General features: G+C 40.2%; 1 protein-coding gene across 1 annotated transcript in view; it reads right to left on the reverse strand.

Annotated features, from left to right (window-relative positions):
• LOC150080537 (tight junction protein 1-like) overlaps positions 1 to 16650 on the reverse strand; it is a 489733-nt gene that overhangs the window by 281171 nt on the left and 191912 nt on the right. The window lies entirely within an intron of this gene.

Genomic DNA, 16650 nt, shown 5'->3' on the forward strand with positions numbered 1-16650 from the left:
AAAGTAAGGTTAACTGTAATAGAAAATAGCAGAAAATTCTGAAAGGTTTATTGAGAAACAAAGCTTACTTTGTTTCTCAATAAATGACAAAATCCGCTGAGTACACACACCACAAGGAAACCAAGATGCTGAATCCAATCAAGGCTAAGTTAAGTGGAATGTGATAGGATATGCTGTGGCGCTCCTCTTGAAGCTTAAACGTCCTGCGACTCCATATCATTAGATCTCTAGAAATGCATTAAAGGGATACTTGCTACAGACGTATGCTGAAGTGTCACAGACTGCCTAAGATTCGTTACGTCAGTAACTGAAGGAATTTTATAAGGAATATAGCCAATGCTTGGTGAAACCAGGATGCATGTTTTAACACAGATGGCGACTTCGTATGAGTTGCTCTAACAGATGAAAGGCTCACGCCTTCGAACCAGGTTTTGCTGACTTCTCATATTTGTAAAAAATCCCTGTCGTTTTCAAGAACGTAAAATTAATCCTGAAGAACCCGACGAAACCACCTGAACTCCCGAACTCCTACCGTCCCATCGCTCTCCTGTCGGTGCTTAGTAAACTCTATGAAAGGCTACTCTACTACAGACTTCTCAAACACTACAACAATGCAAACATGGCTTCTCACAGACAATTTGGATTCAAAACGGGGCACTCCACTGTGAATGCACTCCACAATCTCCTTGAAGCAGTAGGAATTATCCAAAAGAAATAGTTTCTGGTCATCGCTGTCGACTTTGCTGGGTCGTTCGACTCACTTTGGTGGCCGAGCGTCCTAGGCAAACTGCGCCAATCAAAGCTTCCAGTAAACCTATATAACTCAATCAAAAGCTACCTTTCCAACAAGTCAATCACTGTCAATGATCTATATATGAAAATCACCAGACAGGTCTATAGAGGATGCCCACAGGGCTCGGTTCTCGGCCCGTTCTTGTGGAATCTTGTCCTTGATGAATTCCTTGGCATGGACCTGGGAGAGGTCACCTCTCAAGCCTATGCAGATGATCTTATTATCACCGTTACCGGCTATTCTACAGCACAACTGGAGACTTGGGCGAATAATGCACTACAGAAGCTACAGGACTGGGCTAAACACCACAACCTCACCACCTCTGCCACCAAAACAGATTCTATTCTTCTCATAGGAAGTCTCAATGAAGCCAGACCGCCACAGATAAAAATCGACAACAGGACCATAAAATTCTCCACTCAACTTAAGTATCTAGGAGTTATTATTATTATTATTATTATTATTATTATTATTATTATTAGCCATATGGTGCAAAAAAGCCTAAGGCTTATGCTGCACTGGCCAAAAAAAAAAAAAAAAAAAAAAAAAATTCCCTATTACCCTGAGAGAGAGAGAGAGAGAGAGAGAGAGAGAGAGAGAGAGAGAGAGAGAGAGAGAGAGAGAGAGAGAGAGAGAGAGAAGTAGAAAGGAATCACCAAGAAAGGGAAGAATGATGATATCCAGCTCAGGACCCTGGGTGTGCCACGCCCATACTCACCAGATGTGAGCCCCTTATCCTTGACAGCAAACTAAATTTCCAGCCACATCTTAAATATCTAAGAAGAAAGATACGCAATTACACTGCCCTTGTCACCAGGGTCTCCAGGGGACTGTAGAACTGTGGAATCAATAGGCACACTCTGTCCTTGTTCTATAAAGCGGTATTTACCCCGATTGTAGCGTACGCAGCAGGCATCTGGTACCCGAAAGCAATCACTGTTAGTGGTAGAGGAATCCTCGACTCTCTGCAAAGAAACATCCTGCTCGCTACTACCCTTGCCTGCTGCACTGTCAGTACCCATGCTCTGCAAATCCTGGCAGGCGCCATGCCACTGGACCTGGAGGTGGTCCGCTGTAGATTACTCTTCCACCTCTCCAAAGCAAATTCCAAGACCATCCTCGACTTCCCAACAGACCCCACAAACGACAGAACAGCAGAAAAGAAGCGTCTCCTCACGCATCTGCAACAGGCGTGGCAAGTGAGATGGACTACTTCCAACAAAGGCGAAATCACTAGAAAGTTCTTCCTTTACATTAACAGGGTGTTAATGTAAAGGTCTTGAAATGGGACATCAATTGAAATGGGATGTCCCATTTCACGGTCTTGAAATGGGACATCAATTAAGACCTCATTTGATACTGACTGTAACTCATTTGTCTTAATTTTGTATATAATGTTCCCCAGGCTTCCCACCTGGTTTTCACCTGGCCTTTATGCTACATACCTGTTAACTGGCCATGGATCATTAAAAGGCAAACTGATAGACCTGGGAATCATCGATGATCCCACTTGCACCTGTGGTGGGACTGAGAGCTGGTCGCACCTTATGTACGACTGCCCCCTGTACGAGGATCTCCGCTGCACCTTCATCACTTCCTTGACCTACATACCCAAAGACCAAGAAACACACCTGCTTGATAGTAGGGAGGAATATATAGCTTTTACGCGTTTCACACAAGAGCTCTTCAGTCAAAGGAAATCCTTATCTACAGTTCCTGTACCGGCACCACAACGGTCCCAAGGAAGACAACAGACGGTTTGAGACCATGGTGGACTTTCATCCAGACTAGACAGTCATGAACTTGACCGTCACACCATCAAACGGACAACTATCCGACGATTGGAGTTTGAAAGCTACCATTGGATTGAATCTCATTGACATCGGGTGGTGTCCATTCCAGGGGTTTACCCCTGGAATGGACACCACCCGATGTCAATGAGAGAGGTGCCAAATGGCGATCCTATCTGTGCTCCCTTGTACAGTCACTTTCGACCCTATTCCTTTCCCTTTCTTCGCCTTCGCCTGATGTACTGAGTATCCATTGATTAGTTGGGGATGCCTTCGCCTATATCCCTTTATTCTTACTTTCATTCCCCCTCTTCTTCTGTACACCCTGTTCTACCTCACTCTATCTAATCGTTTTTTTTATTCGTCTTTTTTTTTTAATTAATTAATTTATTTTATTATTATTTATTTTTTTATTATTATTTGTATTTGTACTTTTTTTTTTTATCTTGGTCTCCGCTCAGGAAGCTGAGGCGACCCTAACGAAGACTAGCCATAGAATTATGGGCAGCCTGGCTACCTCCTAGTGGTGTGTGTGCGGGCAACGTGGGGGTTCCACCAGGGGCCCTGCGGCCAAATGCCAGGACACACAACAGAACCCAACACAAAACTACACATTCAACACACTACACTTTTTCTGGCATTTACAGTGTTCTGTATTTCTTCATAGTGTACATATGGCGCAAATGTGGGAAACCACAGGTGACGCCTGACCCTAACACTAAGCACTATGTCGTTTCAAGAACTAGTGGGGCCTCTCGAGAAGGAGTTTAAAAATTTATTATAATGTAGTATTTATCCCAATGGCCACCCACACCGTCGGCGCCTAGTTTCACAGAGCATTAATTGTTAGAATTAGAAACAAGTTATATTCTTTGCAGAGAACAATTTTATTATCCATAGTTAGAGCATGTTGTACAGTGTTGACCCCTGCCTAACAAGTCTTAGCTGCAGTTTTGCCCTTAGACCTATATTTGATCTTTAAAGGATTGTCTTACGGGTTACAAAAGAATATCCCGAAAGAGTTTGTGGGAACCACTATTGACTGTCAGCAGGATATCAAGCGTGAAAAAAAGACAATCTGGAATGAACTGTAAAAAAGTACAGTCATGGCTTTCCATCAATCTATACACGTCTTACTTGACCACAGGACACGGATCATTAAATCAGCGACTCTTCAGGTTCATGTTGCTACTACAGATTTATGTCTTTGGGGTGAGCCAGAGAGTTATTGTGTTCTACAGCCTGGCTAGGAATCTTTGCTGGTCCAGAGTGCTGAGATTTTTCGGGCATTTCAAACTTTTGCCAGAGAATATTTTTTGAGAAAAGACGGCAGCTGTTATTTACAGTTTCATCTTCTGGATCATCTGGAATCGGGATCACTACCTCACGGTCTTGAAATGGGACATCAATTAAGACCTCATTTGATACTGACTGTAACTCATTTGTCTTAATTTTGTATATAATGTATAACTGAAGGGAAAAAAATGTTTTCCTCCCCCTCTGGAGTGTGCCCCCCAGAGGAATCTGGCCCACCTTTTGGCTACATCAGGTGGGTCAGCGTCTCGAATTGGGATAGTACGAGCACTATTGGAACTGGTCCACCTTCCCGTGGTCTGGACGAGTACCCAGAAAGAATCATCTCTCCAGGTTGATGCTTCTGGGTTAGCCAAGATGCCAGAACAGAACAACAGAATACACACAAACCTACGTCAGTCACATATCTGGCCCATTTGTAGTGATTGTGTTCTTCACGGAGATACGAGGCGGAGTTGAACTGGCGTTCTCGGAGTCGCCCTTTACATATACACATATCCATGCCGTTGGAAAGAAGCAGAGGATTTGTATGATCTGGTTTGTAGACGTCCGTTCCACTGTATACAAACAACTAAAATTACATCAAACCTAAGAACATCAGGCCTTGATTTGTTTGAGCTACACAATCACGTAAAAGACATGGCGTTCCAAACGTCTATCAAAAATTAAAAATCGAGTAATGGGATGTCTCGTGGCAGCAAAAATTTTATTTCTAAATGTCGTTTGAAGGGGGTGTTATTGAACAAAACGAAGTTTGTACAGATGGGATGCATCATTTACTTTAAATGGAACTTTGGTCATTCATTTTCCATTGATCAATGTTACCTTTATCCAAGCAAGTATTGCTGATTAAACAAGTACCACAAGGATTCCTGATTCGTGACAATTACTTTACGGAAGTTTCGTTCAGAAAGACACATGAGAGGAAATGCACAAACTGGCAAAATGTGATATACAGATTATTTTATATGGTGTGTTGATCATTTTCGCTAATAATCGTGTATTATCTTTGCCCAGTCAGGCTCTGTTGATTAAGCTGCACTACATGAACAACTATCTGAATTATCTCTACTAGTTGAGTGATTCGAGGAAATGGACGAGTAGCACTTGCTGTTGAAGAGCATATCGATAAATGCCACTTCACCTACAGATAGTTTCATACAAAGCGTTACAGGTACGAGAGTCTGGAGAGCAGTGAGGAATACGTTAACACGTGTATCCTTATAAAATCCAGTATGTATAGCAATATTGCTACTTGAAGAATCACCAGAGAGAGAGAGAGAGAGAGGCACTCGCTAGGTAAAGCTTTGCCAGGATGCCAGGAAGAGAACTAGTTGTTTAATGAGTTTTGGGCGGGCGGATCGCTAAATGGGTGTGAACACCAACAGCAGCCGCAACAGACAATCCCTATGCCTATATTAAATCTGCTCTGCAGCACAAAAGCATTGTACGAATTTTGTCAAGTTCTTCTGCGCTATTTTTGTTGGGGAATTTTGTACTGCTGGTTTCAGTACCTGCATGATCACAAATCAGCGACATGGTGACCTTTTATGCGACGCTACCATGCCTAGCCTTCAGGAAAAGAAGGCTCTCGTGATTTGACTATTTATCATGTCTGTTTTTGGCGCAGATCATCTATTTAGCAAAAATTGCACATATGAATACCTACCTATTTTTGGTTATAGGTCTACCTCGCGTTTCATGCCTAAAGAGGTGATTCAACATCTCTGACATTGTTGAATGATGCCATACGCCAAGAGATTGCAGCAATTTCCGTGATATGTGTTTTCCACCATGTTTAGAAACAACAAATTAGTGATTAAGAATTCGGTTAGACACAGTAAATGGATAATTAAATAATTGTTTTGGAGAGCACCAATCTACTTGGTGAGAACCTCTCCAAGTCGGTATTTTGTGTTGACAAAACAAAAAGACTGGATATGAATATTTTGTTAACAAAGGGGGGTGTTGGTTAATAAGTTGATATCCAACATCTATATCAAGGACTCTAATACAAAAAGGAAACAGATAATTTAAAAAGAAGTTTTTAATATGAATATGTGCTAATTTGTATTGTCTGTTTCCTTTTTTTACATGTCTTTGTTGGAAAATTGTGAAACCCTTCTATTTTTCCACGTATCCCCCCCCCCACTCACCTTTAAGTCAACGCGCTTTCATGCACAATCCACCAGCTTTTTCGTAACCCGTTCAAATAAAATTCAGAAGATTTTGACTCAAACCAATTGTTTACTAATATGGGGTTTAAATTACACATGAATGAGCTGCCTTTTTAAATGAGATGATGTATTTGTGGCTGAGATAGATTTTTAAAATAAGGTATTATGTCAATTATGATCACGTATTTATTTTCTAGTTAGGGATGGAATGAAAAAGGCAAAGTATTCGTAAGCTCCCTGCTAACAAAGCAAGCTGTCCAGGGACAAATATAAATTAAAATGAATAAAACAGATAAAGATAAAAAATTGATTTCCTCTGTAAATTTGTTATGCATAATACAATGTCCCATTGATATTTGTTGATACCATTTTAGAGATATCTGGAAAAATCTCACAAATCGCAGAGCATTACTGATAAAACAACATTCCACTGGGACCATAACAGATCTAAATATATTCTTATATATTCCCAATAAACACCTGTGTCATCTTAAAAGAAGTTTTACTGTGTTTCCATATGGTAGAAACTGTGAGTTGAAAGAAATATCAAAAATATACAGTATGTCTATGTAATATAGCTGTACTATAGCTGTCTGCGGGTTGTCATTGTCTGCAGTGTGCATATAAGTTGGACAGTAACTGCATGTGGACAGTATGCGCACATGTTCAGACTGGTTTAGAAGAGGGGTGCGATTTATAGAAGCCAGTTCAAAAGAACAGCGCCCATGGAAGTATCTATATAAAATGCACAGCTACTTAGGCCATATTGCTCCGTATATACTATAAATTCGCATTGTATACCCGATTTTGCTCGCATCATTGACAGGATTGGAATTCGGGTTTTTCCAACCCGGTGTGAGGAAGAGAACGATGATTATATACCAACGGTGCCATCCATTAGGGCCCAGACGTGGGAACAATATTCCGTTGGTAGTGCGGATTTGATGCTTGTTCAGAGTAAGTAACTGTTTGCAAGAAATGAAACGCCGAGAACAAAAGAGAAAGCCTAATTTTTTAGATGCACAGGAACACTATTTTTAACGTGCATATGCCAAGCGAGATAAGAAGTCAGGGTAATCCCTAATAGAGATATGTTGTCTTGTCTAGAAATCTGAGGGTCATCGAAAATAAGCATATGGGCAGAAGAATCCTTTTTAATGGTAGTAATAACGGCAATGATGCAAGAAAGCAAGCTTATACAGCATCAGCCAAAAAAAAAAGAAAAAACACATGTCATCCAACCGTACCCTCCAAAAATTTGTCTGGTTCTCCCTTGAATTTATTCAACCCATCCACTTTCGCAATAACAGATGGAAGCCTGCTCCAACAATCAACCACCAGTTGGCTGAAGGCAAACTTCCGCACATACGTTCTGCAACCATCTTTCCCCAACTTAAATTTTCGTCCCCTCATTTGTGCAGTCTCAGAGAGTGGAAGAATATCATTAACATTCAGCTTACTCTTTGCGAGATATAAAGCAGTACTGTGCTAAGTTTTAGAAGAATTGAAATTAACTGAGTTATCTCTACCCCACTGGAGATTTACCTGGGATCAGCATTTAAGGTATTGGTAGTGAATATTCGAGAAGTTGAAGCTGTTTGTGCAGGGCACGGTTTCTCAAACTGGAAGGTATAATGTAAAGTGTAAAGTGTGTTAGTTGTCTGATGGCACCAGGGTTTCCCTCCATCTCCGCGTTGTATTCTTTGTGAGTGACACAGAACTCTGTGGAGGCCAGAGATTTAAAAAGTGTGTGGGGAGTGGTCTGTTGTGTAGCGTTATGTTCTGTTGTTTCTCTCTGACCATTTAGCCGTTGGGCCTCTATTGGGACCCACCGTTGCCCACACTTTGCCAAGAGGAGGCAGGTTAGGCACCCAGTAGATTATTTAGGTACTCTGGCAGGCTCCACCAACTAATTTCCAAGGATTTCAGCGGCAAGGCCTAAAAAAAAAGGAGGGTGGGTGTACACTAGAATTTGGCCGAAAAAGATTTACAAGAAAGCGGTAGAATTTAGACGTTGATTAGAATTTGGCGGCATTGTTAACGGGTGTACTCGGTAGATTTAGTGAGAGGGGGGAGAACAGATAGAAGAATAGGGACGATAGAGTAGGCATCCAACTAACCCTCTTTGGGGGTTAGTTCAAAGTGGAGGTCAAAGGCATCCCCCAAAGAGGTCAGTGGAGACGAGCCCCACCAGCGAAGTATGGGGGGTATGCAGGGAGGAGAGGAGACAGAGACCTGGTTCCTCCTTCCCCTGCCCGGGGATGGGGTTTTAAAGGGAACCGGGTTAGAGTACCCAGTTCAGATCGCCAATGGCTGTCAGCAGCAAAGCCGCGGAATGTCTTCGTCGGTGATGGTTGTATGTCCAAGTAGTGTCGAATCCGGTAGGAAGGTCAAGCTGCCCATCCCGCTCCGGGGGTGGGATATGTTAGTTGGCAGTGGGGAGCCCACCAGGCGAAGGGGTGGGAGAGACACACATTTACTTCATTCATAATCTGCATTCTCACTCTACTTGCATTCTATTTTTATACTCTTTTTTTTTTTCTTTTTTTTCAATACGGTATAGTGTATAGTGTGTTCGTGTCTTACGGCACCAGGGGTTTCCCCCATCTCCGCGTTGCTTTCATTGTGGGTGTAACAGTTCACTGTAAAGGCCAGAGATTTAAAAATGTATATAAGGTATAATGTGATGTGCTACGATCAGAAAAACTATGGATTGTTATTGTTGGTTTAGGGATTTATTAGGCGCATCGGCAACTATGGCCATAGTGCGCCAAAAAACTATGGATAGGATTTCCGGTCAATGGAAGAAGGTCATTAATATACAAGACGAAAAGAGAGGGAGAAAGAACTAAACATTGAGATACACCAAAATTAGTGGAGAAGTTAGAAGAGAGAGAGAGAGAGAGAGAGAGAGAGAGAGAGAGAGAGAGAGAGAGAGAGAGAGCCATCTACCACCACCCTCAGTGAGCGATCATAGAGAAAATTGGACAGCAGATTACAAAAAACAGTCCACAATCCATAAGATGGAAGTTTATTTAGGAGACCTCTATACCAAACACAATGAAAAGCCTTTGAAATGTCAAGAGCAACTGCTTGAGTTTCGAAAAACTTTTCCATTGAATTTCTCCACAGGTGGGCAACATAAGCCAATATATCAGCAGTGGATCGACAATGACCGGTGCATATTGGCGATCATTGATCAGATGGGAGGTTTAAAGATACGTTAGGAGTTGGCGGTTAATGAATTTCTCGTTACTTTAGAAAGAGTAGAGGTAAGTGCAATGGGACGATAATCCGATGGGAAGTATTTGTTACCTTTTTTAGGAACTGACTGGATATGAGTAAATTTCCATGCAGAAGGAAAAACATCGGTCGAATAAAAAAGTGTAAGAAGGCGGCACAGAACAGGAGTTAGCTTAGGAGCGCTGGTTTTGAAAACAAGCAGAGAAACACCATCAGGAGCTGAAACTTTCTTGGCATCAAGATTGCTCAAATTTATTCTGACATCATTTCGACAGAGGACCACAGGAAGCCTTGAGTTGATTATACTAAATGTCACGGGAGGTGGTTTATCCAGATCGTCAATACATGAGGCAGAAGCAAAGTAGGATGCTAGCAAGTCCGCTTTATCTTTAGCTGCAGTGGCAATAGAACCATCACGTTTTAACAGAGATTGGAGAAGAGATCGGCAAAAGTTGCAGCCAATAGCGTTGGTAGGAGACCAGAGTGTTCGACTACCTTTTGAACAAAAAGCAAGTTTTCTGCTCTTAGCCTATTCAAAATCTAGTTTGGACCGATCAATAACTGCTTTACAATTGTTGAAAAGATTTGGTGTAGGCAGAAAATGAACCTGGTGATTTGAATGCAAGCCAATTGCGATATGCAACATTCTTATCTTGAACAGCCTTAGCATATTTACTAGAAAAGCAAAGTTTAGATAAAGGACAGATTTTAAGGTGGAGTGTGGAATATAGGATTTCATTAATACAAGATTAATTTCACTGTGACGAGCAAACATTGACATCAGAAGATTTAAAACAGTAATCCAACCAAGGAAAAGAAGAAAAATCTCTCGCAGATCATCCCATTTCTTGTAATGCCATATAACACGAGGCTGACAATGGTCACGAGAGAAAGGCTCCATTGGAGAAGAGACCATCACCAAGTTGTAACCTGAGTTGCCTACAGGACCACTTATCTCTGCCCTGTACTTGGAAGCGTTGTTGTTAGTGGGAAAAAGATCAAATGTTGACAACGTGGTTAAGATATGGTATTCTGGTAGATAAATGAACAATCTGTGAGAGGTCATTAGTAATTAGCTAGATCCGTGTGACTAGAACACTAAAGCCAGCTGGAGTTGTGGACATTAGGAAAATTATCTCGCTGTTAGGAAGAAGTTCGAATGGATAAAATAGAATTTCAAAGAAAGGAAGTCAAAGGAAGTCAGAATTGCAGACACTTTCAAATTTAACCATGATGATATCCAGCTCAGGATCCTGGGTGTTCCAAGCCTATACTCCCAAATGTGAGCACCTATCCAGCTCCTTGACATAACGTGGCATCTACAATCTCCTTCAGTCACTATTGCCCTCGTGGGTAGCACAGTTGGTAGAATCGGCGTCCTCCCCACACCAGATGGAAAAGATCTGAGTTCGAGTCTCTTCGATGACGTAAGGAATTTTATGGAGCTTTTTCACAATGTGGCTGAGTTAGTCTGTCTCAAGCGAGGTTAGCATGGTTTTTCGTCCAGCAAAGAGAAAATCGACCACAGAACACATGCAATTTACACACAGTATACCCGGAGCAATATGGCCTTAGTTGCTAATGCTCCTAAAACCCTAATACAACAATAACTAGTCACCGGATCAGCAAGTGATCATTCACTTGCTGATCCGGTTGCCTCTTAGAGAGTCACTAATATGTTCAGTTAGGTGGACTATTTATCGGTCGGCCTGCGTACACCGTTTTAATGCTGTACTCTCGAAATGTAAGGAAAATTGGATCTCACCATGATACCCATTATAACCGAAAATTACATCACTCATACTGTATACTCATACTCATACTACAGCAGGAGATGGGGGCTCTCAAGAGCCCCCATCTCCTGCTGTAGCTTTGCTCTTGAGACTAAACATGGGTTACTCCCCTTCAAACTTCAAATAAGAAAACTTGTGATACTGCACCAGTTGATGATAATAATCGTCTAATCCACAGTGGCGTAATCCCTCTGTCTGGTTTGGCCGTTACACCTCGACCCCTGCTTATGTTGATTCACATCTGGATGGCCACCTGCAGTATACTAGGTACCGTATTTCAAGACTTGCACATGGAGATTATATTCAAGGTTGCTACAGTCCCACCATCGTGTGGGTGCAAGCAGAGGATCTGGTTGTCACAGAACGACCGAGACTTTGCCGAAATTCGGTTCACTTACTAAAATGTTACTTGAATATCAGTTCCCTCAGCGTTTCAGATGTAACGCTGCCAGGTAACTCAAGGAACGAGGACCATTGTAACAAAAGTTCTTAAACAATAAATGCATTACGCACCCTGTTGTTGTCAAACCTCCCTTTTCCTTATTTGCCAATAATACATTACTTAGGTAATACATCCTCTCCATTTTGTAATGCATTCTTAACACAAGATTACACGGATAGCTGTTTATTGAATTTGAAGGGTTGTTTTGTCACTAATTCAGTGGCCATATTACTGTTCTTCCTTTAAATTACAATAAGTGCTTATGTCATTTTATTTTTAAAAAATTATATTAGTTAGTCATTCGGAGGCAAAAACAATATATAGACGATAATGAAAGAAAGAAATCAAGTTAAATATTTATATTTTTCAGCCATAAAAATGTCTTTTTGATACAGTAAAAAAAAAATGAAAAAACAATGCCAATCTACCAACGATCATCTTAGAAATTGATAGTGACAGTGATGCTAAACGTATATTTTATGCATCTTCAGTAATTGTATCTAATAAACATTTCACACTTTAATGGAATCTCGTGGAGGTTTCTTCTCGGTTACCTCAATAAACTCTTTAATGTGAAGTGCTAATTACTGGGACGTAAAAGATAAATTTGGCGTACAGTTTTCAATGTTCGTGGATCGAAATTAACGAGTCGAGATTTTTAAATAAGTGTCCTAGAGAAAAAAAAAGTTGTCACAAAGAATATCTTTCTTTTGCATTTGGACTAATGGAATTATAACGCTTAGGGGAAACAAGAAGTTCTGCACGCGCATAAAAATGTAATCCCGCTTCTTTTTACTTAAATTGGATGCTTTGCACAAAAATGTTCTTGTAAGGAATAAAGGAGTGTTCTGTTTCTTGGCACCCTATTCTTCGTCTGGAGAGCATTCTAAAAATGCTAAATGACAAGGAAAATTTATTCAACCATTGCCCATTAAGTAGAATAGATGTCCAACAGCAGTGGGCTTGCATTTTCAACGAAAGAGAAGGAAAATGACTTTGAGTTCCGTTTCTTTAAAATAAAAATGTCTGCCCCTCCCCCTTTCTCGCCCCTCCCCACTATCTGTCTAATTAAAGGAAACAGCGTACGTCTCTTGTCGATTCTTTCTTTAATTAGCCACTTACATTGCCCAAAGCGAAGCAGAATGTAGCTCATAATGTGTAACTAGGGCACACCTGAAGACAGAATGCGTTTACGTGGATTCTAAGATGGGAGTAACTGTTGATTGTTTTTGATTTTTGTTTCTTTCAATGAGTTTAAGGGGGGAGGGGTGAAACGACACGCTGAAATGAAATAGTGCAAACAATGACGTTATTTAAAGTACATTTTTCTTAAAGGGACGAATACTTTCATAGTAAAAAAAAATTAACATATCCATTTAATGATTGGTTTTATTTCTGTTATTGAGAAATAGGAATGTTGCTTCAGTTAGATTGATAAGATTTGTTTGGAGTTTAATAAAATAATTTCAGGAACTACTTTCTTCTATCTCAGGGGCGTCCAACCTTTTTTTCTTGCAAGTAGCCGGCCGTAAGAATAATTCCTTATCATTAATTACGCATTTTTCGAAATAGAATTTAATTTTTGCTATCAATTTATATTTACAGGGTTTTTTTTTTTCCAATATATTTAATAATTAAATACGAAAATCCAACAATCATTACATAGCACTAATAACATGCTTATTATAAGAAGCCCCTTCGTGCTGAGGAGTGGCTGTGCGAGTGAGGTTGAGCCATATGAAATGCGATTTAGAAATTACAGATGACTGTTTATTAGAAAAACTTTCGAGCTTAAAGGCAAGTAAGGCTCCTGGAGTTGATGGTGTATACCCAGTAATTTTGAGGAAGGTGGCCAGAGAATGAATTGAACCATTGAAGTTAATTATAATGGCATCATTGGACTCGGGAGATATTCCTTTGGATTAGAGAAGTTCCAATGTATCGCCAATGTACGAGGGCGCATAAACGCACGTGCTTTGAGTGGTTGGGGTTCAAGTCCTTGACTGTTAAATACAGTGCTGTTTCTTGTATTATCTCTATCTTGTGAACTTCTCTGAGCGTGTGGTCGTCGAGTATAAACAAAATTTATTTATTTATATACATAATTGGGATATATTATACACTAAGAGCGAAGACTAACCGGTCTGTTTTTAAACAACTGGTCAGTCTGACTTCAGTGGTAGGGAAAATCTTGAGGCAATGATTAAGAGTGCAATCCAGGGTCATTTAGATTGAAATGGTATTCTGAAGACCACAACATGGTTCTGTTAAGGGAAAATCGTGTTTAACTAACTGGTAACCTATTTTGACACCGCTACTCATGCGCAGGATGTAGGAAACAAATTCAACAAAAATTATTTCGATTTTAGCAAGGCATTTGACACAGTTTCTCATGAGAGGTTACTATATAAGCTGAAACACGGTGGCATATGGAAAGGTTCTAAGATGAATCTCAGAGTGGCTGTAGGGCAGAAGGCAAAAAGTTGTGATTAATGGATATTCGTCAGATGTGGGATCACCCAAGGATTGGTTCTTGGACCACTGTTGTTTCTGATTTTCATAAACGACGTCGACGAAGGAAAAGTGGCATATATGTTTATTGCAGCACAATGAAAGGTCTTACACTTGGGGAATAGCAATCCTAAAATAATGTATACACTTAGTGGGGTCGAATTAAAAACGGTAGAGGAAGAAAGGAATCTGGGAGTTATGGTACGGGCAGATATAAAGTTTTCTGACCAGTGTAAACAGGCAGCTAGGAAAGCCCATGCTGTCCTATCGATGATTCATTGAATATTATCTTGTAGAGATAAGGGGGGTAATAATCCCACTGTACAAGGCAATTGTAAGACCACATTTGGAATACTGTGTTCAAGTATGGAGATCTCGTCTGAAATAAATCGGTCAATTACTGAGTGCCGCGCACTCAGAATGGAGGGTCCGTAGTCCCGAATGGTCGTTAGCGTAGTATTTCAAATAGAGAGAGCTTTATGGTAAATAAAAAAGTTTCTAGTACCCCGGCTTGGCCTAAAACTGAGGAACTAACGAAAACGCTGTCTATTTGAGTCTTTCCAGTTATTGTGAATGACAAGGGTGGGAGAACCGACTCCGACTTCTTCCTGAAGAAGCGATTAAAGTCTTAGGGGAGAAGCGGCTGGCAGGTGAGGGCCGTGCAAGACTCCTCGCAGACTCCTCCGAGCGCCTCCGTAGCCAGGTGGGAAGAAGCAGCAGTGCGTAGCACACGCTTCTTGATTAGACCGGGGTTCGAGCCCGTCACCACCAAATACGGAGGATGTGGAAAGGTCAGGGAATGACCACCGCATATTCCCGGAGCAATATGGCCTTAGTTGCTAATGCTCCTAAAAACCAAATAACAAACAAACAAACAGACTCCTCCCCACCACTGACGCCTCAACACTGGCTCTCTGAGTACCTCCTTGCCGGGGCAACTCCAGCTTTGAAAATTGTTAAAAAAATACTTCTCGTCGCAAAATTTATAAATGACCTTTATAGAATTATTAACTAACTATTTAGCAACCTTTTTGTCACCAAAAGCAGAGTTACTTAGTACAAAGAAGCGCGCTATCGAAGTAAATTGTTTTTTTAATTTTAACAAAAAGTAAATGATAGATTTCAATCGGAATAGTTTTCCCTTGATAAGCATTGAATAACGCATAGCTAATGCGATTTTTAAATTTTACAGACACCTCTAAGAGGTGTCTGTAAAATGAATGAAAGCGGAATTTTCACTGTTATAAGGAATTCCATAAATAGGAGCCTCGAATTAAAATTACAGAAGAAGAGGTTTAGACTAGATTGTAGGAAATTTTCTTTTAGCCAGCGAGTTGTTGATCACTGGAACAAGTTGCCTCTGCAGGCAGTTGAGGCTGACAGTTTGAGGGACAACTGGACAGGATAATTACATACGTGAGGAAGAAAAACGAGTAATTTGTATTTTTGCCGGTGCAGCAGCAAAAGTCTGTGACTTTCTTGCACTAAATGGCTAGTACTAAATACTAATCTTTTTAAATACTGAGAGAGATACATAAAACATAAGAAAGCAAAACAGAGAAACTGAATATTACCAAAATGGATATGTTCACAAAAGTCCATGTGCAACAAGATTTTGTGACATTCTAGTTTAAAACCTGGGATTCGCATAAGACTTAGGTCTGTCTTGATGACCGGGACTGCGGGCTGGACAGTCCTGTTCTATCTGATTAAAATCTTGATGAAAATAATTAAAAATAAAAAAAATATATTTGCCTCTTACAAATGGTTCATAATATTTAATTGTAAGCTTACGTTTCTTTCATTGAATACACGCACTTAAAGAGCATTTTGCATATTACACCAGTGTATTTAATAGGGCATCTTCCGAGGATTAAGTCACGAATTTCAGCCTTCTAATATAGCATATTCTTAAGGATGTTGTTACATTCCTCTTATAGCCAACGACTGCTGCCATCACTTTGATTTATAAAGTTTCTACTACATTTTTTATTTTATTTATGTATTATTATTTTTGTTTCATATTCTTCCATTAGAAACACAATATATGCATATCATCACGTCTTACTTAGAATTTCATATTCTTAAATACAGTTCCGAATCTCCTGATAGCTTGCTTTTGTATATAAAGTGCTAATTTTAACTAATGTATAATTTCTAAAGCCTACCCTCCCACTGTAACTTAATTTTTGGATGGCCTCCTGTTTTCATCCGGGAGAAGTTCAAGTGTTATGGTCGAATCTTTCCCAGGGTTTAAATTTTAGAAATCTACACAATGAATCTCCACTGGAGCCTATTTTTGGATCTGGATTTTGTCTAGATCCAAACATAGGCTCCTGTAACATTTCTCCATTTTCAGGTGGTCCAGAGAATATGCTTTAAACAATAAAAACATTTTTTACTAATTATATATACTGGTCGGTATCAATTTCCTCCCTGAAATAATTTCGACAGATTTTCGTAGGAAATATGTTCAAAAACTCAGACATGTGCTTAAAAAGTTCTCATCACCCTCAGTTTTCAAATATCGTAGGTTAATGACCGAAAACCAAGACCTATCGTTAAAGCTTCATTTCCTACATTCCCA

Source organism: Mastigoproctus giganteus, chromosome 9, assembly GCF_048544385.1.
Source record: "Mastigoproctus giganteus isolate SK-2022 chromosome 9, ASM4854438v1, whole genome shotgun sequence".
In the NCBI taxonomy this organism is placed as follows: Eukaryota; Metazoa; Arthropoda; class Arachnida; order Uropygi; family Thelyphonidae; genus Mastigoproctus; species Mastigoproctus giganteus.